Here is a 17,297-nt window from a genome sequence, read left to right as displayed (position 1 = left end):
GAGTATGGTTTTACGCCGTTTTTAGCAATATTCCAGTAATATTCCAGCAGTATCACGGCGGGAGACACCAGAAATGGGCTTTACACTTTGTAACCATGTCGGAAATCGAAACCGGGTCTTCGGCGTGTGAGTGAGTGAGTATGGTTTTACGCCGCTTTAAGCATTTTTCCAGCAATATCACGGCGGAGGACACCAGAAATGGGCTTCACACTGTGTACCCATGTCGGAAATCGAACCCGGGTCTTCGGCGTGACGAGCGAACGCTTTAACCACTAGGCTACCCGACCGCCCCGTAATAAGCTTAAAGAAGGCGGGGTATATATTTTTTTAATTTGACGTACTTTCAACACTGTTACATTGTATGTGTTCAGTTTGACATTAGCAACTGACCGTCACGATGAGAACTCTTATTATAGATCCCAGCTATGGATGCTTGTCTTTAAAGGCGATTTGATAGATCGGGTGGTCTTGCGTGGTGATATAGTTGATAGCGTGTCATTGTTTGTTTGTGGTTTAACGCCGCACCCAGCATCATTTCAACGATATGACGGCGGTCTGTAAATAATCGAGTCTGGACAAGGCCATCCAGTGATTGATATAATGAGCACCAATCTACGCGATTGGGATACGATGCATCAACCAAGTCAGCGAGCCTGACCACCCGATACCGATAGTGTCATTGTACCCGACTGAATATCAATCACTGGATTGTGGGGTCCAAACTCAATCATTTATCTGACGAACGTAAACAAACAAAACAATGGCGTGAATTGGCCGACGTGCGTGAAATTGTGGAGAGTCAAAACAAATTGCTATCATTTGAGTGAGTGAGTGAGTTGGATTTGGTTTAACGTCGTGTTTCAGTTACACCAAGGGGTGTCAGCAAAGTGATGCAAAGCAGCGGAAGCAGGGATTCGAACCCACGATCTTATTTGTCTGTCACAAATGTTGATTGTTGATGTTACCATAGGATACCAGACGCCCGTGGTCTGTTCCATCTCCGGCCACGTCATGCAAAAAAGTCGTTAAAAGGCTGCATGTTTGTTCAACTTGCTTAGCGTTGACCATTAAGGGAATAAAACAATGACTGACCGGCTCGAAGACAGTTTTATGCGATGATTTTATGGGTGGAGTATCCATGTTAAATTAGCGAGAACTATAAAACCGGCATCAATCCGGACTAAACACGCACGTACGCACGCACGCACGCACGCACGCACGAACGCACCTCCGCGCGCGCGCGCACGCACATCGATATATAAGTCCAATAATCTTGAGCGTTAAACTCCATTTCACTTCAACACCACCTCGTAACATACATGTACCAACAGTTACAGGGCTTACCTGAAAAAGCAGTATTCCAAATGTATCACTCCTCCACTAAATGCGGCCAGCACACCAGATCCGTGGCTAGCAAGAACGCATGAACTGTCGAGATATGTCCTTAATCCTCACCGTCCCTGCAATAGGAGATAATGTCCACAACTGTGTCCCACAAACTCACAACAACGTCCCTGGGAAATATCAACCCTTATGAATACCCATATCAGAATACCCGTTCTATATATCTTCCCAAAGTAAACACAAAGCGACCGTGTAAGGAGCTTTCAGGAGGCACTAGTAGGGAGCTACGCATTGATGACAATATTGTATGTACATATGTGTACACACAACAGACGTGCCTTGGAATATACAGCGTGATTCTATAGGTGAATATGTATGCACTTTATGTACATGGTTATTTCATCCCCTCTGCACTGAGTAATATTTTCAACTTACCAGGAAAGCTGGTTGTGAAATGGGATTAAACGTCGCGTTCACGCTTTATATATTTATATTGCGAAGTGAATGCACGTATGTGTGGCTGCTTGTACTAATCGTTTCTTCTTTTATTACCTCTGAGGGAAGGAGGTGCGGGTTAGTACATTTCGCTTACAGCTGATTGGCTGTTTGAGAATGCTGCCATTTGATTGGTTGCCGGAACTACTTTCTTCACCCATATATGAGGTTCATTCATCTTTATCCCACAAAGAAACCACACAAATTCTACCGAATAGAAGTTTTCATTTTAAAATTAGGATAAACGTTAACATTTGTTGCAAACGCTTATGGCTTACACAATACATTGATAGGATTTCTTAAAACATTAAATATGTTTGAATAATCATCTGCTACCTCTTAGTACGTGGAACGAAAACAAACATGGCGACAATTGAATACTCTAGTCACGATCGATGAAATGCTATTTGAAAGAGTAAACATGGAACAGTTTCAATGGGTTTTTTTGGTCAAAACAGAGATCGGTGAGCTTCGGATAATTGTTCGTCCAGAAACAGTGTCTTCAGTGTCTGCCATACCCCCTCACACACGCACGCACGCACGCACGCACGCTAACTCTCCGCCTAGATCAGGGGTTCGTGGATAATTTAGCGACTGACGATTTCCTGGATGGTCTTAGCCACACCATTGACATTCATAAACATGCCAAAAGGTTTGCAGGACGGCACCTATATTAACCCATTTTTGGAGGACAATGAAATTGTCAACGTAATTGAAAAAAAACTGCGCTAGTTCTGAGATCCTTCCTTGCCAATAAACTAAATGAGAAATACCCTGTTGAAAACAACCCTCCCTGAACATGTTCGCATCCAATAGTTTCAATGGGGTGAGAAATCAAGATGGATCTGAATACGAGTCAAGCAATTATTGGACTCACTGGAGAAGTTTCGAGTTTTAAACCGAAAAAAACTATAGGTTTTCTCTTTCAGATTCCATAGAAATGTCAAAATTAAGGCTAAAAAAATCATTAAAGAAACAGGGAAGAGGAAACCTACCTTACCGAGCTGAGGTTATTTCTGACCATGAAATCAACTGAACGATGCAGGCCAACTCGGTATAACTTCACCGAAATCCATATTGAGACGGCGTTAAACAAACAACATTGGGAACCGGTGCGGATTCCGTCTTGTGTGTGTGTGTGTGGGGGGGGGTCAATGTGAAACGCGATTCCAAGAATCATGAGTATCACATTCCAGCCTAGTTCGCTAAGTGTTGAAACTGGACTTTTATAGTCAGTTAACACCCTAGCCTCTGGAAGACGAAATCTTTCCAACATTCAAGTTCCAATGCACCGATTGAACCCGTTGCCAGGCCTATGTCCGCGCATGCATTCTCCTCTGCGGTTTGTGACTCGAATGTGATACCCGTAGCCTCATCGGTACACAAACATGACGTGGTTCTATCATCCAATTCATCCAATGCGCAATGACGACCACTAAACTGGTGAATGGATTGAAGGAAACTGCACGTGTTTGATTAATTATCAGATATCCTATGCCACCTACTATGACTTACTTAATGTTTATAATGACTGAAAACAAAATGATTTCCAGTGTTGAATGACGGAATATTTGGTTTAATATTCCCAGATATAGATACGTTTTATTACTATTTTACTATCTTGGAATGATAATGTAGTTTGGCTGTGCTTCGGGTCCATTTCCAGGAATTTGATGCCGTTTCACAGAGTAGGAATATGCCAAAATGTGATTTCGCCTCCCTTATAAAGGTGAATGTTGGTGTTTCTTCTTTCGCTTCTTGTGTATAAAATTGACGGTAGGAAATAAAACAAAGGCTAATGACTTACAAAATTCCATTCCTCGTCACTCGTAAATTATTGCCTTTGTATCTTTACAAACACAGAATTTGTATATGTGTGATTGTAGGATCGTGAAATTGATAAAAATAGGAAGCAGATTGATAAAAATAGTGTTGTTTTGGTGGATGGATCTACCCATTTGGTGAGTGAGTGAGTGAGTGAGTGAGTTGGGTTTAACGCCGCTTTTAACAGTATTCCAGTTATATCACGGCGTGTCAGCTTAATGTGGGAGAAAAGCCCGAAGTGATGCAGGTCTTAGACGTTTACCAATTCGGTGAAACCCACGAGCACGAGTATGGTGCTGACAAACCTAGAAACATAATCGGGTCGAACCGGGATTCGAACCCACAATCATAGGTTTCTGGCGTACCCAAAGGGACGCAACTCTGCACAGCGAATCACGGCGCCTTAGAGGACTGGGCCACCCGTGCCCCCTCTACCCATTGGTGTAGTAGTTGTGTTGGTGTGTACTAGTCCGGACTAACACCGAGTGCTAGCCCACTGAGTTGGTTGGTTGGTTGGTTTGTTGTTTAACGCCGCACTCAGCAATATTCCAGCTATATGTCAGCGGTCTGTAAATAATCGAGTCTGGACCAGACAATCCAGTAATTAATATCATGAGCATCGATCCACGCAATTGGGATCGATGACATGCATCAACCATGTCAGCGAGCCTGACCTCCCGATCCCGTTAGTCGCCTCTTACGACAAGCATAAACACCTTTTACGGCAAGCATGGGTTGCTGAAGACCTATTCCACCCCGGAATCTTCACGAATCGCTAGCCCACTGAGATACCATGCCGCGGTTTAACATGGACGCTCCACCCAGCCACACACACTCGGTGACTCGGTGCCGACCAGTCCTTGTTTTAACCCCGGGCATATGGTCAGCTGATAGTGTGACACACGTGGGTTCGTACAGGTCAAGATACCAACTATCTTGTACAGATAACATCTGTCGTGAACATCACCTGGCTGACGGCTGTGTTAATGACAAACAAGGAGGAGCGGTGATGGTGGTGGTGAGGTGAATGGGTCTAGCTTCGCCTTCAAATTATTTATTCATTTCACTTATATAGCGACGTGCACACATGTACACGTGTATGTGCGTGAGTACATTCATGTGTGTGTATTGGCTTGTACTAGTGGGGACTAATGCTGGTTTTATAGTGCCAGTCCACTGAGATACTTTTGCGCAGTTTAACATTGATACGCCAACCACCCACCCACTCATACTCGGTACCGACCAGTCCTTGTTTTATCCACTTAATGCCGAGCACCAGACAGGGAAACAACAAGTACCCTCTTTTAACGACTTTCGGTATGGCGCAACCGGGGATCGAACCATCGACCTTCCGCTCTCCGAGCAGATGCTTTAGCTTCATGTAGTACAACATGGGGGCGATTTCGTCGTTGTTGTCGTCGTGTGTCTTGTACACGTGTGTTATGTGTGTTATGTGCCGCTGAGTGTCACGTACATGTGGCTGTTGTACACGCGTGTCATGTTGTCGTCGTGTGTCTTGTACACGTGTGTTATGTGCGTTATGTGCCGCTGAGTGTCACGCACATGTAGCTGTTGTACACGTGTCATTGTTGTCGTCGTGTGTCTTGTACACGTGTGTTATGTGTTTTATGTGCCGCTGAATGTCACGTACATGTAGCTGTTTTACACGTGTGTCATGTTGTCGTCGTGTGTCTTGTACACGTGTGTTATGTGTTTTATGTGCCGCTGAGTGTCACGTACATGTAGCTGTTGTACACGTGTGTCATGTTGTCGTCGTGTGTCTTGTACACGTGTGTTATGTGTTTTATGTGCCGTTGAGTGTCACGGACATATGTAGCTGTTGTACACGTGTGTCATGTTGTCTTCGTGTGTCTTGTACACGTGTGTTATGTGCGTTATGTGCCGCTGAGTGTCACGTACATGTAGCTGTTGTACACGTGTGTCATGTTGTCGTCGTGTGTCTTGTACACGTGTGTTATGTGTTTTATGTGCCGTTGAGTGTCACGGACATATGTAGCTGTTGTACACGTGTGTCAAGTTGTCGTCGTGTGTCTTGTACACGTGTGTTATGTGCCGTTGAGTGTCACGTACATGTAGCTGTTGGTTATGTAGTGTAGGTGGAGTAGAATTAACACTGGTTATGTTGTCTGGGTGGGGGTAGGTAGGAGTAACACTTATGTTGTAAGGGTGGGGGTAGGTAGGAGTAACACTGGTTATGTTGTATGAGTGAGGGTTGGTAGAGTAACACTGGTTATGTTGTATAGGTGGGGGTGGGTAGAAGTAACACTGGTTATGTTGTATGGGTGGGGGTAGGTAGGAGTAACACTGGTTATGTTGTATGGGTGGGGGTGGGTAGAAGTAACACTGGTTATGTTGTATGGGTGGGGGTAGGTAGGAGTAACACTGGTTATGTTGTATGGGTGGGGATAGGTAGGAGTAACACTGTTTATGTTGTATGGGTGGGGGTAGGTAGAAGTAACACTGGTTATGTTGTATAGGTGGGGGTGGGTAGGAGTAACACTGGTTATGTTGTATGGGTGGGGGTAGGTAGGAGTAACACTGGTTATGTTGTATGGGTGGGGGTAGGTAGGAGTAACACTGTTTATGTTGTATAGGTGGGGATGGGTAGGAGTAACACTGGTTATGTTGTATGGGTGGGGGTAGGTAGGAGTAACACTGGTTATGTTGTATAGGTGGGGTCAGGTAGGAGTAACACTGGTTATGTTGTATGGGTGGGGGTAGGTAGGAGTAACACTGGTTATGTCGTATGGGTGGGGTCAGGTAGGAGTAACACTGGTTATGTTGTATGGGTGGGGGTAGGTAGGAGTAACACTGGTTATGTCGTATGGGTGGGGGTAGGTAGGAGTAACACTGGTTATGTCGTATGGGTGGGGTCAGGTAGGAGTAACACTGGTTATGTTGTATGGGTGGGGGTAGGTAGGACTAACACTGGTTATGTTGTATGGGTCGGGGTAGGTAGGACTAACACTGGTTATGTTGTATGGTGGGGATGGGCAGAGTAACACTGGTGATGTTCTATAGATGGGGGTAGGTAGTACTAACACTGGTTATGTTATATGGTGGGGGTGGGTAGAGTAACACTGGTTATGTTGTATGGGTGGGGGTGGGTAGAGTAACACTGGTTATGTTGTATGGGTGGGGGTAGGTAGGGGTAACACTGGTTATGTTGTATGGGTGGGGGTAGGTAGGAGTAACACTGGTTATGTTGTATGGGTGGAGGTAGGTAGTAGTAACACTGGTTATGTTGTATGGGTGGAGGTAGGTAGGAGTAACACTGTTATGTTGTATGGGTGGGGTGGGTAGGAGTAACACTGGTTATGTTGTATGGGTGGGGGTAGGTAGGAGTAACACTGGTTATGTTGTATGGGTGGGGGTAGGTAGGAGTAACACTGGTTATGTTGTATAGGTGGGGGTAGGTAGGAGTAACACTGGTTATGTTGTATTGGTGGGGGTAGGTAGGAGTAACACTGTTTATGTTGTATAGGTGGGGGTGGGTAGGAGTAACACTGGTTATGTTGTATGGGTGGGGGTAGGTAGGAGTAACACTGGTTATGTTGTATGGGTGGGGGTAGGTAGGAGTAACACTGTTTATGTTGTATAGGTGGGGGTGGGTAGGAGTAACACTGGTTATGTTGTATGGGTGGGGGTAGGTAGGAGTAACACTGGTTATGTTGTATGGGTGGGGGTAGGTAGGAGTAACACTGGTTATGTTGTATAGGTGGGGGTAGGTAGGAGTAACACTGGTTATGTTGTATAGGTGGGGGTAGGTAGGAGTAACACTGGTTATGTTGTATGGGTGGGGGTAGGTAGGAGTAACACTGGTTATGTTGTATAGGTGGGGGTAGGTAGGAGTAACACTGGTTATGTTGTATTGGTGGGGGTAGGTAGAGTAACACTGGTTATGTTGTACAGCCGGGGGTAGGTAGGAGTAACACTGGTTATGTTGTATGGGTGGGGGTGGGTAGGAGTAACACTGGTTATGTTGTATGGGTGGGGGTGGGTAGGAGTAACACTGGTTATGCTGTATGGGTGGAGGTAGGTAGAGTAACACTAGTTATGTTGTACAGCCGGGGGTAGGTAGGAGTAACACTGGTTATGCTGTATGGGTGGAGGTAGGTAGGAGTAACACTGGTTATGTTGTACAGCCGGGGGTAGGTAGGAGTAACACTGGTTATGTTGTATGGGTGGGGGTGGGTAGGAGTAACACTGGTTATGTTGTATGGGTGGGGGTGGGTAGGAGTAACACTGGTTATGCTGTATGGGTGGAGGTAGGTAGGCGTAACACTGGTTATGCTGTATGGGTGGGGGTAGGTAGGAGTAACACTGGTTATGTTCTATAGGTGGGGGTAGGTAGGAGTAACGCTGGTTATGCTGTATGGGTGGGGGTAGGTAGGAGTAACACTGGTTATATTGGATGGGGGGGGGGGGGGGGGGGGGTAGGTAGGACAAACACTGGTTAGGTTGTTCGGTTTCGCTCAGGTGAGATTGGTCATTGGTGTTTGTCTGAATCGCCACAACCCTCGTCTGCACAATGTTTTCACATGCATCCATACTTAAAGTAAATGTTACATCCCATGTCTGCTCTTCAATGCATTTCTCTAGTTACCATTTCTATAGGATTATAAAACGTGTTTGTCAATGCGAAACATCCATATGAACAGCCCTGACACGTCCATACCAACAACTGAGTGTTTTCATCTGCCCCAAGTTACTGGGAAGCCAGGACAGATATACCTGACAATTAACCCCGTATGTTTATGTATGAGGTCCGCCCTGTCTCTCTCGGCTGACAACGAGTTCAATAGCACATAATGCTACGTGCTGATGTGAGGTACCCGATGACTGTGAATACGGTGACAGCATATTTGCATAGATAACAACAACTGAGAAACATCGTGACAATGAAGGGAATTCTTTTGCTGTTATTATGGAATACTGTTATCTAGAGAGCAATAATGATAGTGTCACGCCATCCATCAATGGTTGTGAAGGTTGAGGCCTTAACGTAGTGACAATTGGATCAATGACAAATTCCTTAATTAATCCCATGTGATTGTTTGTGGGGTTTCAGCATACTGTAAATGTAATATTGCCAGCTGGAATTATATTGAGATAACTGGATAAAAATAGGATCTGTGAGTATCTGGGTAGAATAGGTCTTCAGCAACCCATGCTTGTAAAAATTGACTATGCTTGTCGTAAGAGGCGACTAACGGGATCGGGTGGTCAGGCTCGCTGACTTGATTGATTCATGTCATCGATCCCAATTGGGTGGATCGATGCTGATGATGTCAAGCACTGGCCATGGATTGTCTGGTCCAGACTCGATTATTTCCAGCCGTCATATAGCTGTAATATTGCTGAGTGCGACGTTAAACAACAAACAAACAAGCAAGGATAATCATGGCACTCTTCTTCACATTCTGATGCGCTTTAGCGTAGATAGAGACATTAGAAATGCTGGCTTTTGACAATGCTTTGGTAAGTGTATTTGTACATTCTTTAACCATGTTGGTTGGTTGGTTGGTTGGTTGGTTTGTTGTTTAGCGCCGCACTCAGCAATATCCCAGCTATATGACGTCGGTCTCTAAATAATCGAGTCTGGACCAGACAATCCAGTGATTAATATCATGAGCATCGAGCCACGCAATTGGTATCGATGACATGCGTCAACCAAGTCAGCGAGCCTGGCCACCCGATCCCGTTTGTCGCCTTTTACGACAAGCATAGCCGCCTTTTACGGCAAGCATGGGTTGCTGAAGATCTATTCTACCCCGGATCATCACGGGTCTCTTTCGCCATGTAATTTATGACATTACAGGCCAATTCTCGAGCCTGCTGATAGGTGATTTGATCATGCTTACCTGCTTTGACATGTTTATCTGTTTGTAATGAACTTCTATCAAACGACGTTTAGATGTGGTATTAACTTGTCAAAACGAGTTCCAAATTGTTTTACAAGCAACACTTGTGTCCTCGGGAGCGTAGTCAATTTCATCGTCATGACATGCACGTGCACGACATGCGTTAACCCTCTCTACCTGTAACCAACCAATTTCAAGCCAAAATCTGTGCACCGCCACCTTTTCTCAAAACCGGTTGTTTTTTTTGTTGGTTCAACTTATCCTGGTGAGGTGAGGTGAAATGGGGTATAACGTCGCGTCCAAGATTATTGCACTTATATAGCGACGTGCATGTATGTGTGTGTGTTTGTGTGTCTGCTTGTACTAGTCCGGACTGATGCCGATTTATAGTGCTAGCTCACTGAGATACCATGCCGCAGTTGAACATGAATACCCCACTCAGACACAGTATACTGACTCCGAGCCGACCAGTCCTTGTTTTAGCCCCTTAATGCCGAGCGCCAGAGAGGGTAACAAAAAGTACCATCTTTTAACGTCTTTTGGTTTGACGCGGTCGGGGATCGAACCCCGGACCTGCCGCTCTCCGGGCGGACGCTCTACCACTAGACCACTTATCCTGGATTACCGGTAGGTATGAAATTAAATCATATGTCAATGTTTACGTCGTCAACAAAAGCTTTGTTATGTCCACTTATCTGTTCATCTCTTATCATAAGCTGGAATATAGCTGAGTGCGGCATTAAATAACACACAAACAAACAAACAAAAGCTTATCAGCTGTTAAGGCCAGTCAAAAATATATTGTTGTTATTGATAGGATAAGAAGGGAAAACGGATCTTTTAGAAAAATGTTTTATTTCATCTATTAAAGTAAACTTGATTCTTTGTTTGTATGTTTTGTTTGTTTCTTGTTTAACGCCGCACTCAGCAATATCCCAGCTATATGACGGCGGTCAGTACATAATCGAGTCTGGACCAGACAATCCAGTGATTGACATCATGAGCATCGATCCAAGCACTTGGGATCAATGACATGCGTCAACCATGTCAGCGAGCCTGATCACCCGATCCCGTTAGTCGCCTCCTAAGACAAGCATAGTCGCCTTTTACTGCAAACATGGGTTGCTGAAGACCTTTTCTACCCCGGATAAAATTTGATTCTAATGTACCACAGTGTCTCCTTAGGCCACGCCCCCACATCGCGAAGAAGTAAGAGACAGGACCGAGGTCAAGGCTGATATCCCCAGGACATCTGACACACTTTGAATTGCACGACGTCTATAAGGTTGGAATCTGGAGCAAGAACTATATTTCACTTTAGGTAGTGTTAAATAATATCAACACTATCAGGGGCGTGGGCAATGTGAGCGGGTCTTAAATACAAGCCTTCCAAATTCACATTTCCTTTTTATCGCCAAACTCAAGTTATTTCTTTGTTGTGAACAATGATTCTGACTGGTTTGGTGCACCTGCGTTCAATGAGTAGGGTATGTCATATTTTCGTTATTACTTCGAAATCCTTTGACAATATTTGGTTTTATGCTGCAGAGCCCTTTGTTTGTTTGTTTGGTCCTTGCTTAACGCCGCACTCTGCAACACCCCGGCTATATGACGGCGGACTGAACGTTTATAGTGACATGGTGAAACGCCGTCCGGTTAGTCCGTTCAGTTTCCTCTTTCCACAAGCATTCATATTGACTACTGGGAACATACAGTAAACTACGTTTATAACGAACACGCTTATAACGAACTGACGGATATAACGAACCTACTTTTTTGTCCCGACTATTTGCTCTCGTTATGTTGTACATATGCTTATAACGGACTACGGTTATAACAAACTAAAATTAGTGGTCCCTTTGAGTTCGATATAACCGTAGTTTACTGTATATCCTTACCCGGACCTCATGGGCCAAAATAGCGCTGAAAGTGATATAAATAGATCACTGAAAACCAGTAATGACACCAGGGCAAGTATTCACACAATCTGCATAAACAAGAATGTGTTTATTGCCTGACGCCGCACAGCACTACTCCTGCAACACGACGACGACGACGGCGGCCTGTGAACATACCAGACAATCAAGTGTAGGACCTGAAATCCCGTCACAAGACAGCGTATTTCCTGATTTTGTTGAAACTAAAACGATTTGCTTTTATTTAATTATGTCTGAAGAGTTTAAGTGAGATTGAGGACTGATAAGGACTAACGCGCAATCAGGGCAATCAGTATGCGTTTCATGGCAATATTTCCACTCTGCAGCATGATTGAACTAAAACACGCAAATATCTGAGTGAGTGAGTGAGTTGGGTTTAACGCCGCTTTTAACAGAATTCCAGTCATATCACGGCGTGTCAGCTTAATGTGGGAGGAAAGCCCGAAGTGATGCAGGTCTCAGACGTTTACCACTTCGGTGAAACCCACGAGCACGGGTATGGTGCTGACAAACCTAGAAACATAATCGGGGCGAATCGGGGCGAACCGGGATTCGAACCCACAATCATAGGTTTCTGGTGTGCCCAAGGGACGCAACTCTGCACAGCGAATCGAATCGCGGCGCCTTAGACGACTGGGCCACCCATGCCCCCTAAAGTTGTAAGAAGACACAAAACGGAAAATATATATATCATCTATGACATGTTGGTATCATGTCATATATGAATATTTTATGTGTACATGCATGTCCTTTGTACTGTTTGAACCACACCCCTGGTTTGGTGATTTTAACAAAAAAGCGTTTTACTCTACAATGCAATACAAAATGCAAGAGAACTTAAGAACCTATCGAGATTTATCGATGAAATATTTAAAGTTGCAAGAGTGAGTGATAATGGCGTCCAATCTGTTTGGTGATTTTAACAAAAAAGCGTTTTACTCTACAAACAGATTGGACGCCATTTTCACTCACTCTTGCAACTTTAAATATGTCATCGATAAATCTCGATAGGTTCTTAAGTTCTCTTGCATTTTGATTGGACAATAACCTCCTATATGTACAAAAATTAAAATATGACAAGATGACAGCATTTCAAGCATGGATATATATCTTTTCCGTTTTGCGTTTTCTTGCAACTTTATATATTTCATAGATAAATCTCGATAGTTTAAGCTCTCTGGCGTTTTGATTGGACAATGACCGCTAAAATGTATACACATTCAGGTAAGCAATGGGTTGGTATACACGTCTATGTTTTAACAGAGCTTGGCATCTAAATAAATAACATCCACCGACGATGCTACTTAACGCGACGTTCAAGACATCCGTTCCCCTTCGTACTGCTCCGTCATATGTCACGACACCGCCATCTGGGCGACAATTGGGTGTCATACACAACGTGACTGTGCCTGAGGACACCATACAGAGTCATGACAGCAAGTACCGTAAACCCTTCACAAACTGACCATTTTAGGTAAACACTACGTCGCTCAATTCGGATTAACGATGCTTAACAGTACAGTATACTACGGTTATAACGAACACGCTTATAACGAACTGACGGATATAACGAACTGACGGATATAACGAACTTACTTTTTTGTCCCGACTATTTGCTGTCGTTATGCTGTATATATGCGTATAATGAACTACGGTTATATCGAACTAGAATTAGTGGTCCTGTTGAGTTCGTTATAACCGTAGTTAACTGTATTTCAGTTATATCAGCTTCCTGTAAATAAAGGAAAACCCGAAGTGGTCGCCGTGTTTAGTATAAGGCTGGTTTGTTTGTTTGTTTGTTTGTTTAATGAGGCACTCGGGAATATTCTGTTTAAAGGAAACATCCTGGTATGGCATGCCATGGATCGTATGGTGGCTCACATGACGTTAATACGTAATGTCAGTACAACACGATTTGTTTGTTTGTTGTTTAACGCCGCACTCAGCAATATTACAGCTATATGACGGCGGTCTGTAAATAACTGATTCTGGACCAGACTGTCCAGTGATTGACATCATGAGCATCGACCCACGCAATTGGGACATGATGACATGCGTCAACCAAGTCAGCGAGTCTGACCACCCGATCCCGTTAGTTGCCTCTTACGACAAGCATAGTCACCTTTTTACGGTAAGCATGAGTTGTGAAGACCTATTCGACACCGGATCGCCAAGGGTCTCAGTACAGTACGAAAACCTATTAGGGCCAAAACCGTAGTGACACACCTTATTTATAAAAAAAACCCCTCGTAATTACATCATTAAGACCTCGTAATATCGACTTTATTCTCGTTGTTACAGTTTTCTTCCCGTAATTACGACTTTCAAGAAAAATACATGTTTTGCGGTTTTGACCCCTATAGGCTTTCGTAGTTACAGTAATGAACTTATGACCTATAGCTATTTCCATAAATATCAAATATAATAAACAAGCATAACGGAGGCTGCATGATTCAACAACCGAACGGATAAATAATGTGACAGCTGACGTTAACAATAGATGCACGTTATAACGAAACAGCTCCCGATATTACGCGGCTTGTGTCACGAGTCCCGCACAAAGTGAAATTTATGTCATGTGCATGAGGTTCACACACGGCCTTCTCCACAAATAAGTTATGCAACATAAAACCTGTTCATGGCTGAATAGTCGCAGCGTGTTTGTCATAAACAGAATATGTTTAACAATCCGGCGAGGCAAGTGTATACAAAACATATGCCAAATAGGACAAATCTGAAATATTTACGTAAACTTAACCACCTCTAATACGATATGAATGGCCGAATCTCTTACCTTCGCATCGTGCAATGGGGTTGTCACTAAATCCTATTCCAATGTGACAAGATTATAATTAAAACGAACTCGGAGTTACAAAAAGTATCACAGCTGGCTTGAAATGATGTCCCGGTGTGTGTGTGCGACTATAGTCTGTTTCAGTTTTCAAAGGCTTCGTGCGTCTTTGGCTTTCTTTTCTTGTTGTTTACAGCCGCACGCATCATCATTCCAACCAATTGATGGCGGTCTGTAAATAACCGAGTCGGGACCAGACAATGCAGTGATTGATATCGTCCCATAACCGATTAAACTTACACAGCTTTAGATTTACTGTCGCCTGTTTACTGTACGCGTTTCGTAGTCTGAAGACCGAGTGAGTGAGTTGAGTTTAACGCCATGAATAGTATTCGGGTTATATCACGGCGTGTCAGCTTGATTTGGAAGGAAAGCCCGAAGTGATGCAGTCTTGTCCTTTATCACTTTGATGAAACCCACGAGCAGGGGTATGGTGTTGACAAATGTGTCATTTTCCAAACGTATATTGTATTGTTTGCTTGTTTGTTTGTTGTTTAGCGCCGCACTCAACAGCCATATTCCAGCTATATGACGGGGGTCTGTAAATAATCGAGTCTTGACCAGACAATCCAGTGATTGATATCATGAGCATCGATTTAAGCAATTGGTACACGATGACCACCCGATCCTATTAGTTGCCTCTTACCTCAAGCATGGGTTGCTGAAGACCTATTCTAACCCGGATCTTCACGGGTCTCAAAGATATAGATTGTCGGACTGTCACGGTGACTGTATTATTGACCCGTGAAGATCCGGGGTAGAATAGGTCTTCAGCAACCCATGCTTGCCGTGAAAGGCGACTATGCTTGTCTTAAAAGGCGACTAACGGGATCGGGTGGTTAGGCTCGCTGACTTGGTTGATGCATGTCATCGATCCCAATTGAGTGGATCGATGCTCATGATATTAATCACTGGATTGTCTGGTCAAGACTCGATTATTTACAGGCCGCCGTCATATAGCTGTAATATTGCTGAGTGCGGCGTTAAACAACAAACCAACAACAACAACAACGACTGTATTATGTGAAGATCCGGGTTAGAATTGGTCCAGCAACCTATGCTTGTCGTAAGAGGATAGGCTTGCGTCTCAATTGTGCAGATCGATGCTCATAGTGTCAGTCACTATCCAGACTCGATTATTTACAGACCGCCGTCATATAGCTGGAATATAGCCTTATGATGTTAAACGATCAACGAACAAAAGTATTTTGTGGAGTTATATAGTCACGAATATTTGCAATAGCATAACAGTACTTGCCACGCCCTGTATTGATTGCCGGGGTCACGCATGGCCCAATCGTCTGAGGCGCTTGTCGCTGTGCACAGTTGCTTCCTGAGGCGTGTTTACTGTGTTGAATTGCAGTATTTTTTTATAGTCTATTATCCCGCCCTGTACGGATTTCGGGAGTCATCAGTGCACAAATCGTTTTATGGCACCTCAGTTTTGCTGTGTAGGTTAAATTGTTTGTTTGTGTGTCTGTTGTTTAACGCCGCACTAAGCAATATTCCAACTATATGACGGCAGTATGTCAATAGTCGAGTCTTTCACATCAACCTGAAACATCCTAGTATGTCATGTCATGCATCGTGTGGTGGCAGTTTTTCTTTCTGACGCTAATACGTTATGTCAGTACATTACGATTTATTTGTTCGTTTGTTTTTAACGCCGCACTCAGCGATGTTACAGCTATATGACAATATGTAAATAATCGAGTCTGGACCAGACAATCCAGTGATTGAAATCATGAACATCCATCCACGCAATTGGGATATGATGACAAACGTCAACTAAGTCAGCGAACCTTACCAGCCGATCCCGTTAGTCGACTCTTACGACAATAGTCGCATTTTACGGCAAGCATGGGTTGCTGAAGACCTATTCTAATCCGGATCATAACGTGTCGAGATTTCTTTTGAAAATAATGTGGTCACGTTTCCAGGGGCGTTAACCTATCGTCGAGTGTGTTCCGTGACTGACGTTATCCAGTTGTCGGATTCTACCCCGGATCTTCACGGGTCTGCTGTGCAGGTACGTCATTTAGGAGTGTCAGAAACCTATTAACGTGGGTTCGAATCCCAGATTTACCCCGTCTATATGTCTTGGTTTATCATCACCATAGTCATGCTCGTGGGTTTGGTAAGGCACAAGGGGGCACGGGTGGCCCAGTCGTCTAAGGCGCCTCGATTCGCTGTGCAGAGTTGCGTCCCTTGGCCACGCCAGAAACCTATCATTGTGGGTTCGAATCCCGGTTTCCCCCCGATTGTGTTTCTAGGTTTGTCAGCACCATACCCGTGCTCGTGGGTTTCACCGAAGTGGTAAACGTCCAAGACCTGCACCACTTCGGGCTTTCCTCCCACATTAAGCTGACACGCCGCGATATAACTAGAATACTGTTAAGAGCGGCGTTAAACCCAACTCACTCACTCACTGGTAAGGCATAAGACCGGTAAAACCCGTGAAATAGCTGAAATTCGGTTCAAAACGGCGTATAACCAAAACCACTCACTCACAGTATGTATTTTGAGAAAGACTAGGTCCCCAGCTTGTTTATCACGTTTGACGTTTATGATGATCGGATGGTCACGTTCTATGGCAAAGTGTTTGTTACTTTACCAAAGTTGTGATTATCTGAAGTAGTTCATGAAACCATGCAAGAAATGTTGACAAATTCTAGCCATATCCTGACATCACCAAATCAACATTTTAAATACATTCGAATGGATGTTGTATTGACGAGAAAAATTGTTTGCCCAGAATTTTCAGACGCTCTGTAAATGAAATGTATTTTGATCGCCTTTGCTCCAGTAAGATGAAATACTTCGCGTGAAAAGAGTGATAGGGATTTACTCGACACATCCTGACTCAAGGTTCGCTACCTCAAAATAGTAGTATCCTCCCCGTTGTTTACAGACCGCCATCATATAGCTGAATATTGCGTGCGGCGTTGAAAACAAATAAAC

The 17,297-nt window shown here is 44.0% G+C and overlaps 1 protein-coding gene across 1 annotated transcript in view; it reads right to left on the bottom strand.

Moving 5' to 3' along the window:
* Positions 1-14,396, bottom strand: part of LOC139460705 (solute carrier family 2, facilitated glucose transporter member 1-like) — a 39,835-nt gene extending 25,439 nt beyond the window's left edge. The window contains exon 1 of the mRNA XM_071242184.1: positions 14,280-14,396. The gene's annotated coding sequence lies outside the window, so the exon portion shown is untranslated. The remainder of the gene's footprint in view (positions 1-14,279) is intronic.
* Between the last annotated feature and the right edge of the window lie 2,901 nt (positions 14,397-17,297).

Source organism: Haliotis cracherodii, unplaced genomic scaffold (assembly GCF_022045235.1).
Source record: "Haliotis cracherodii isolate W230 unplaced genomic scaffold, xgHalCrac1.p SCAF_14, whole genome shotgun sequence".
NCBI lineage: Eukaryota > Metazoa > Mollusca > Gastropoda > Lepetellida > Haliotidae > Haliotis > Haliotis cracherodii.
The sequence above is the reverse complement of the archived record's forward strand: the minus strand, read 5'-3'. Positions and strand labels throughout refer to the sequence as shown.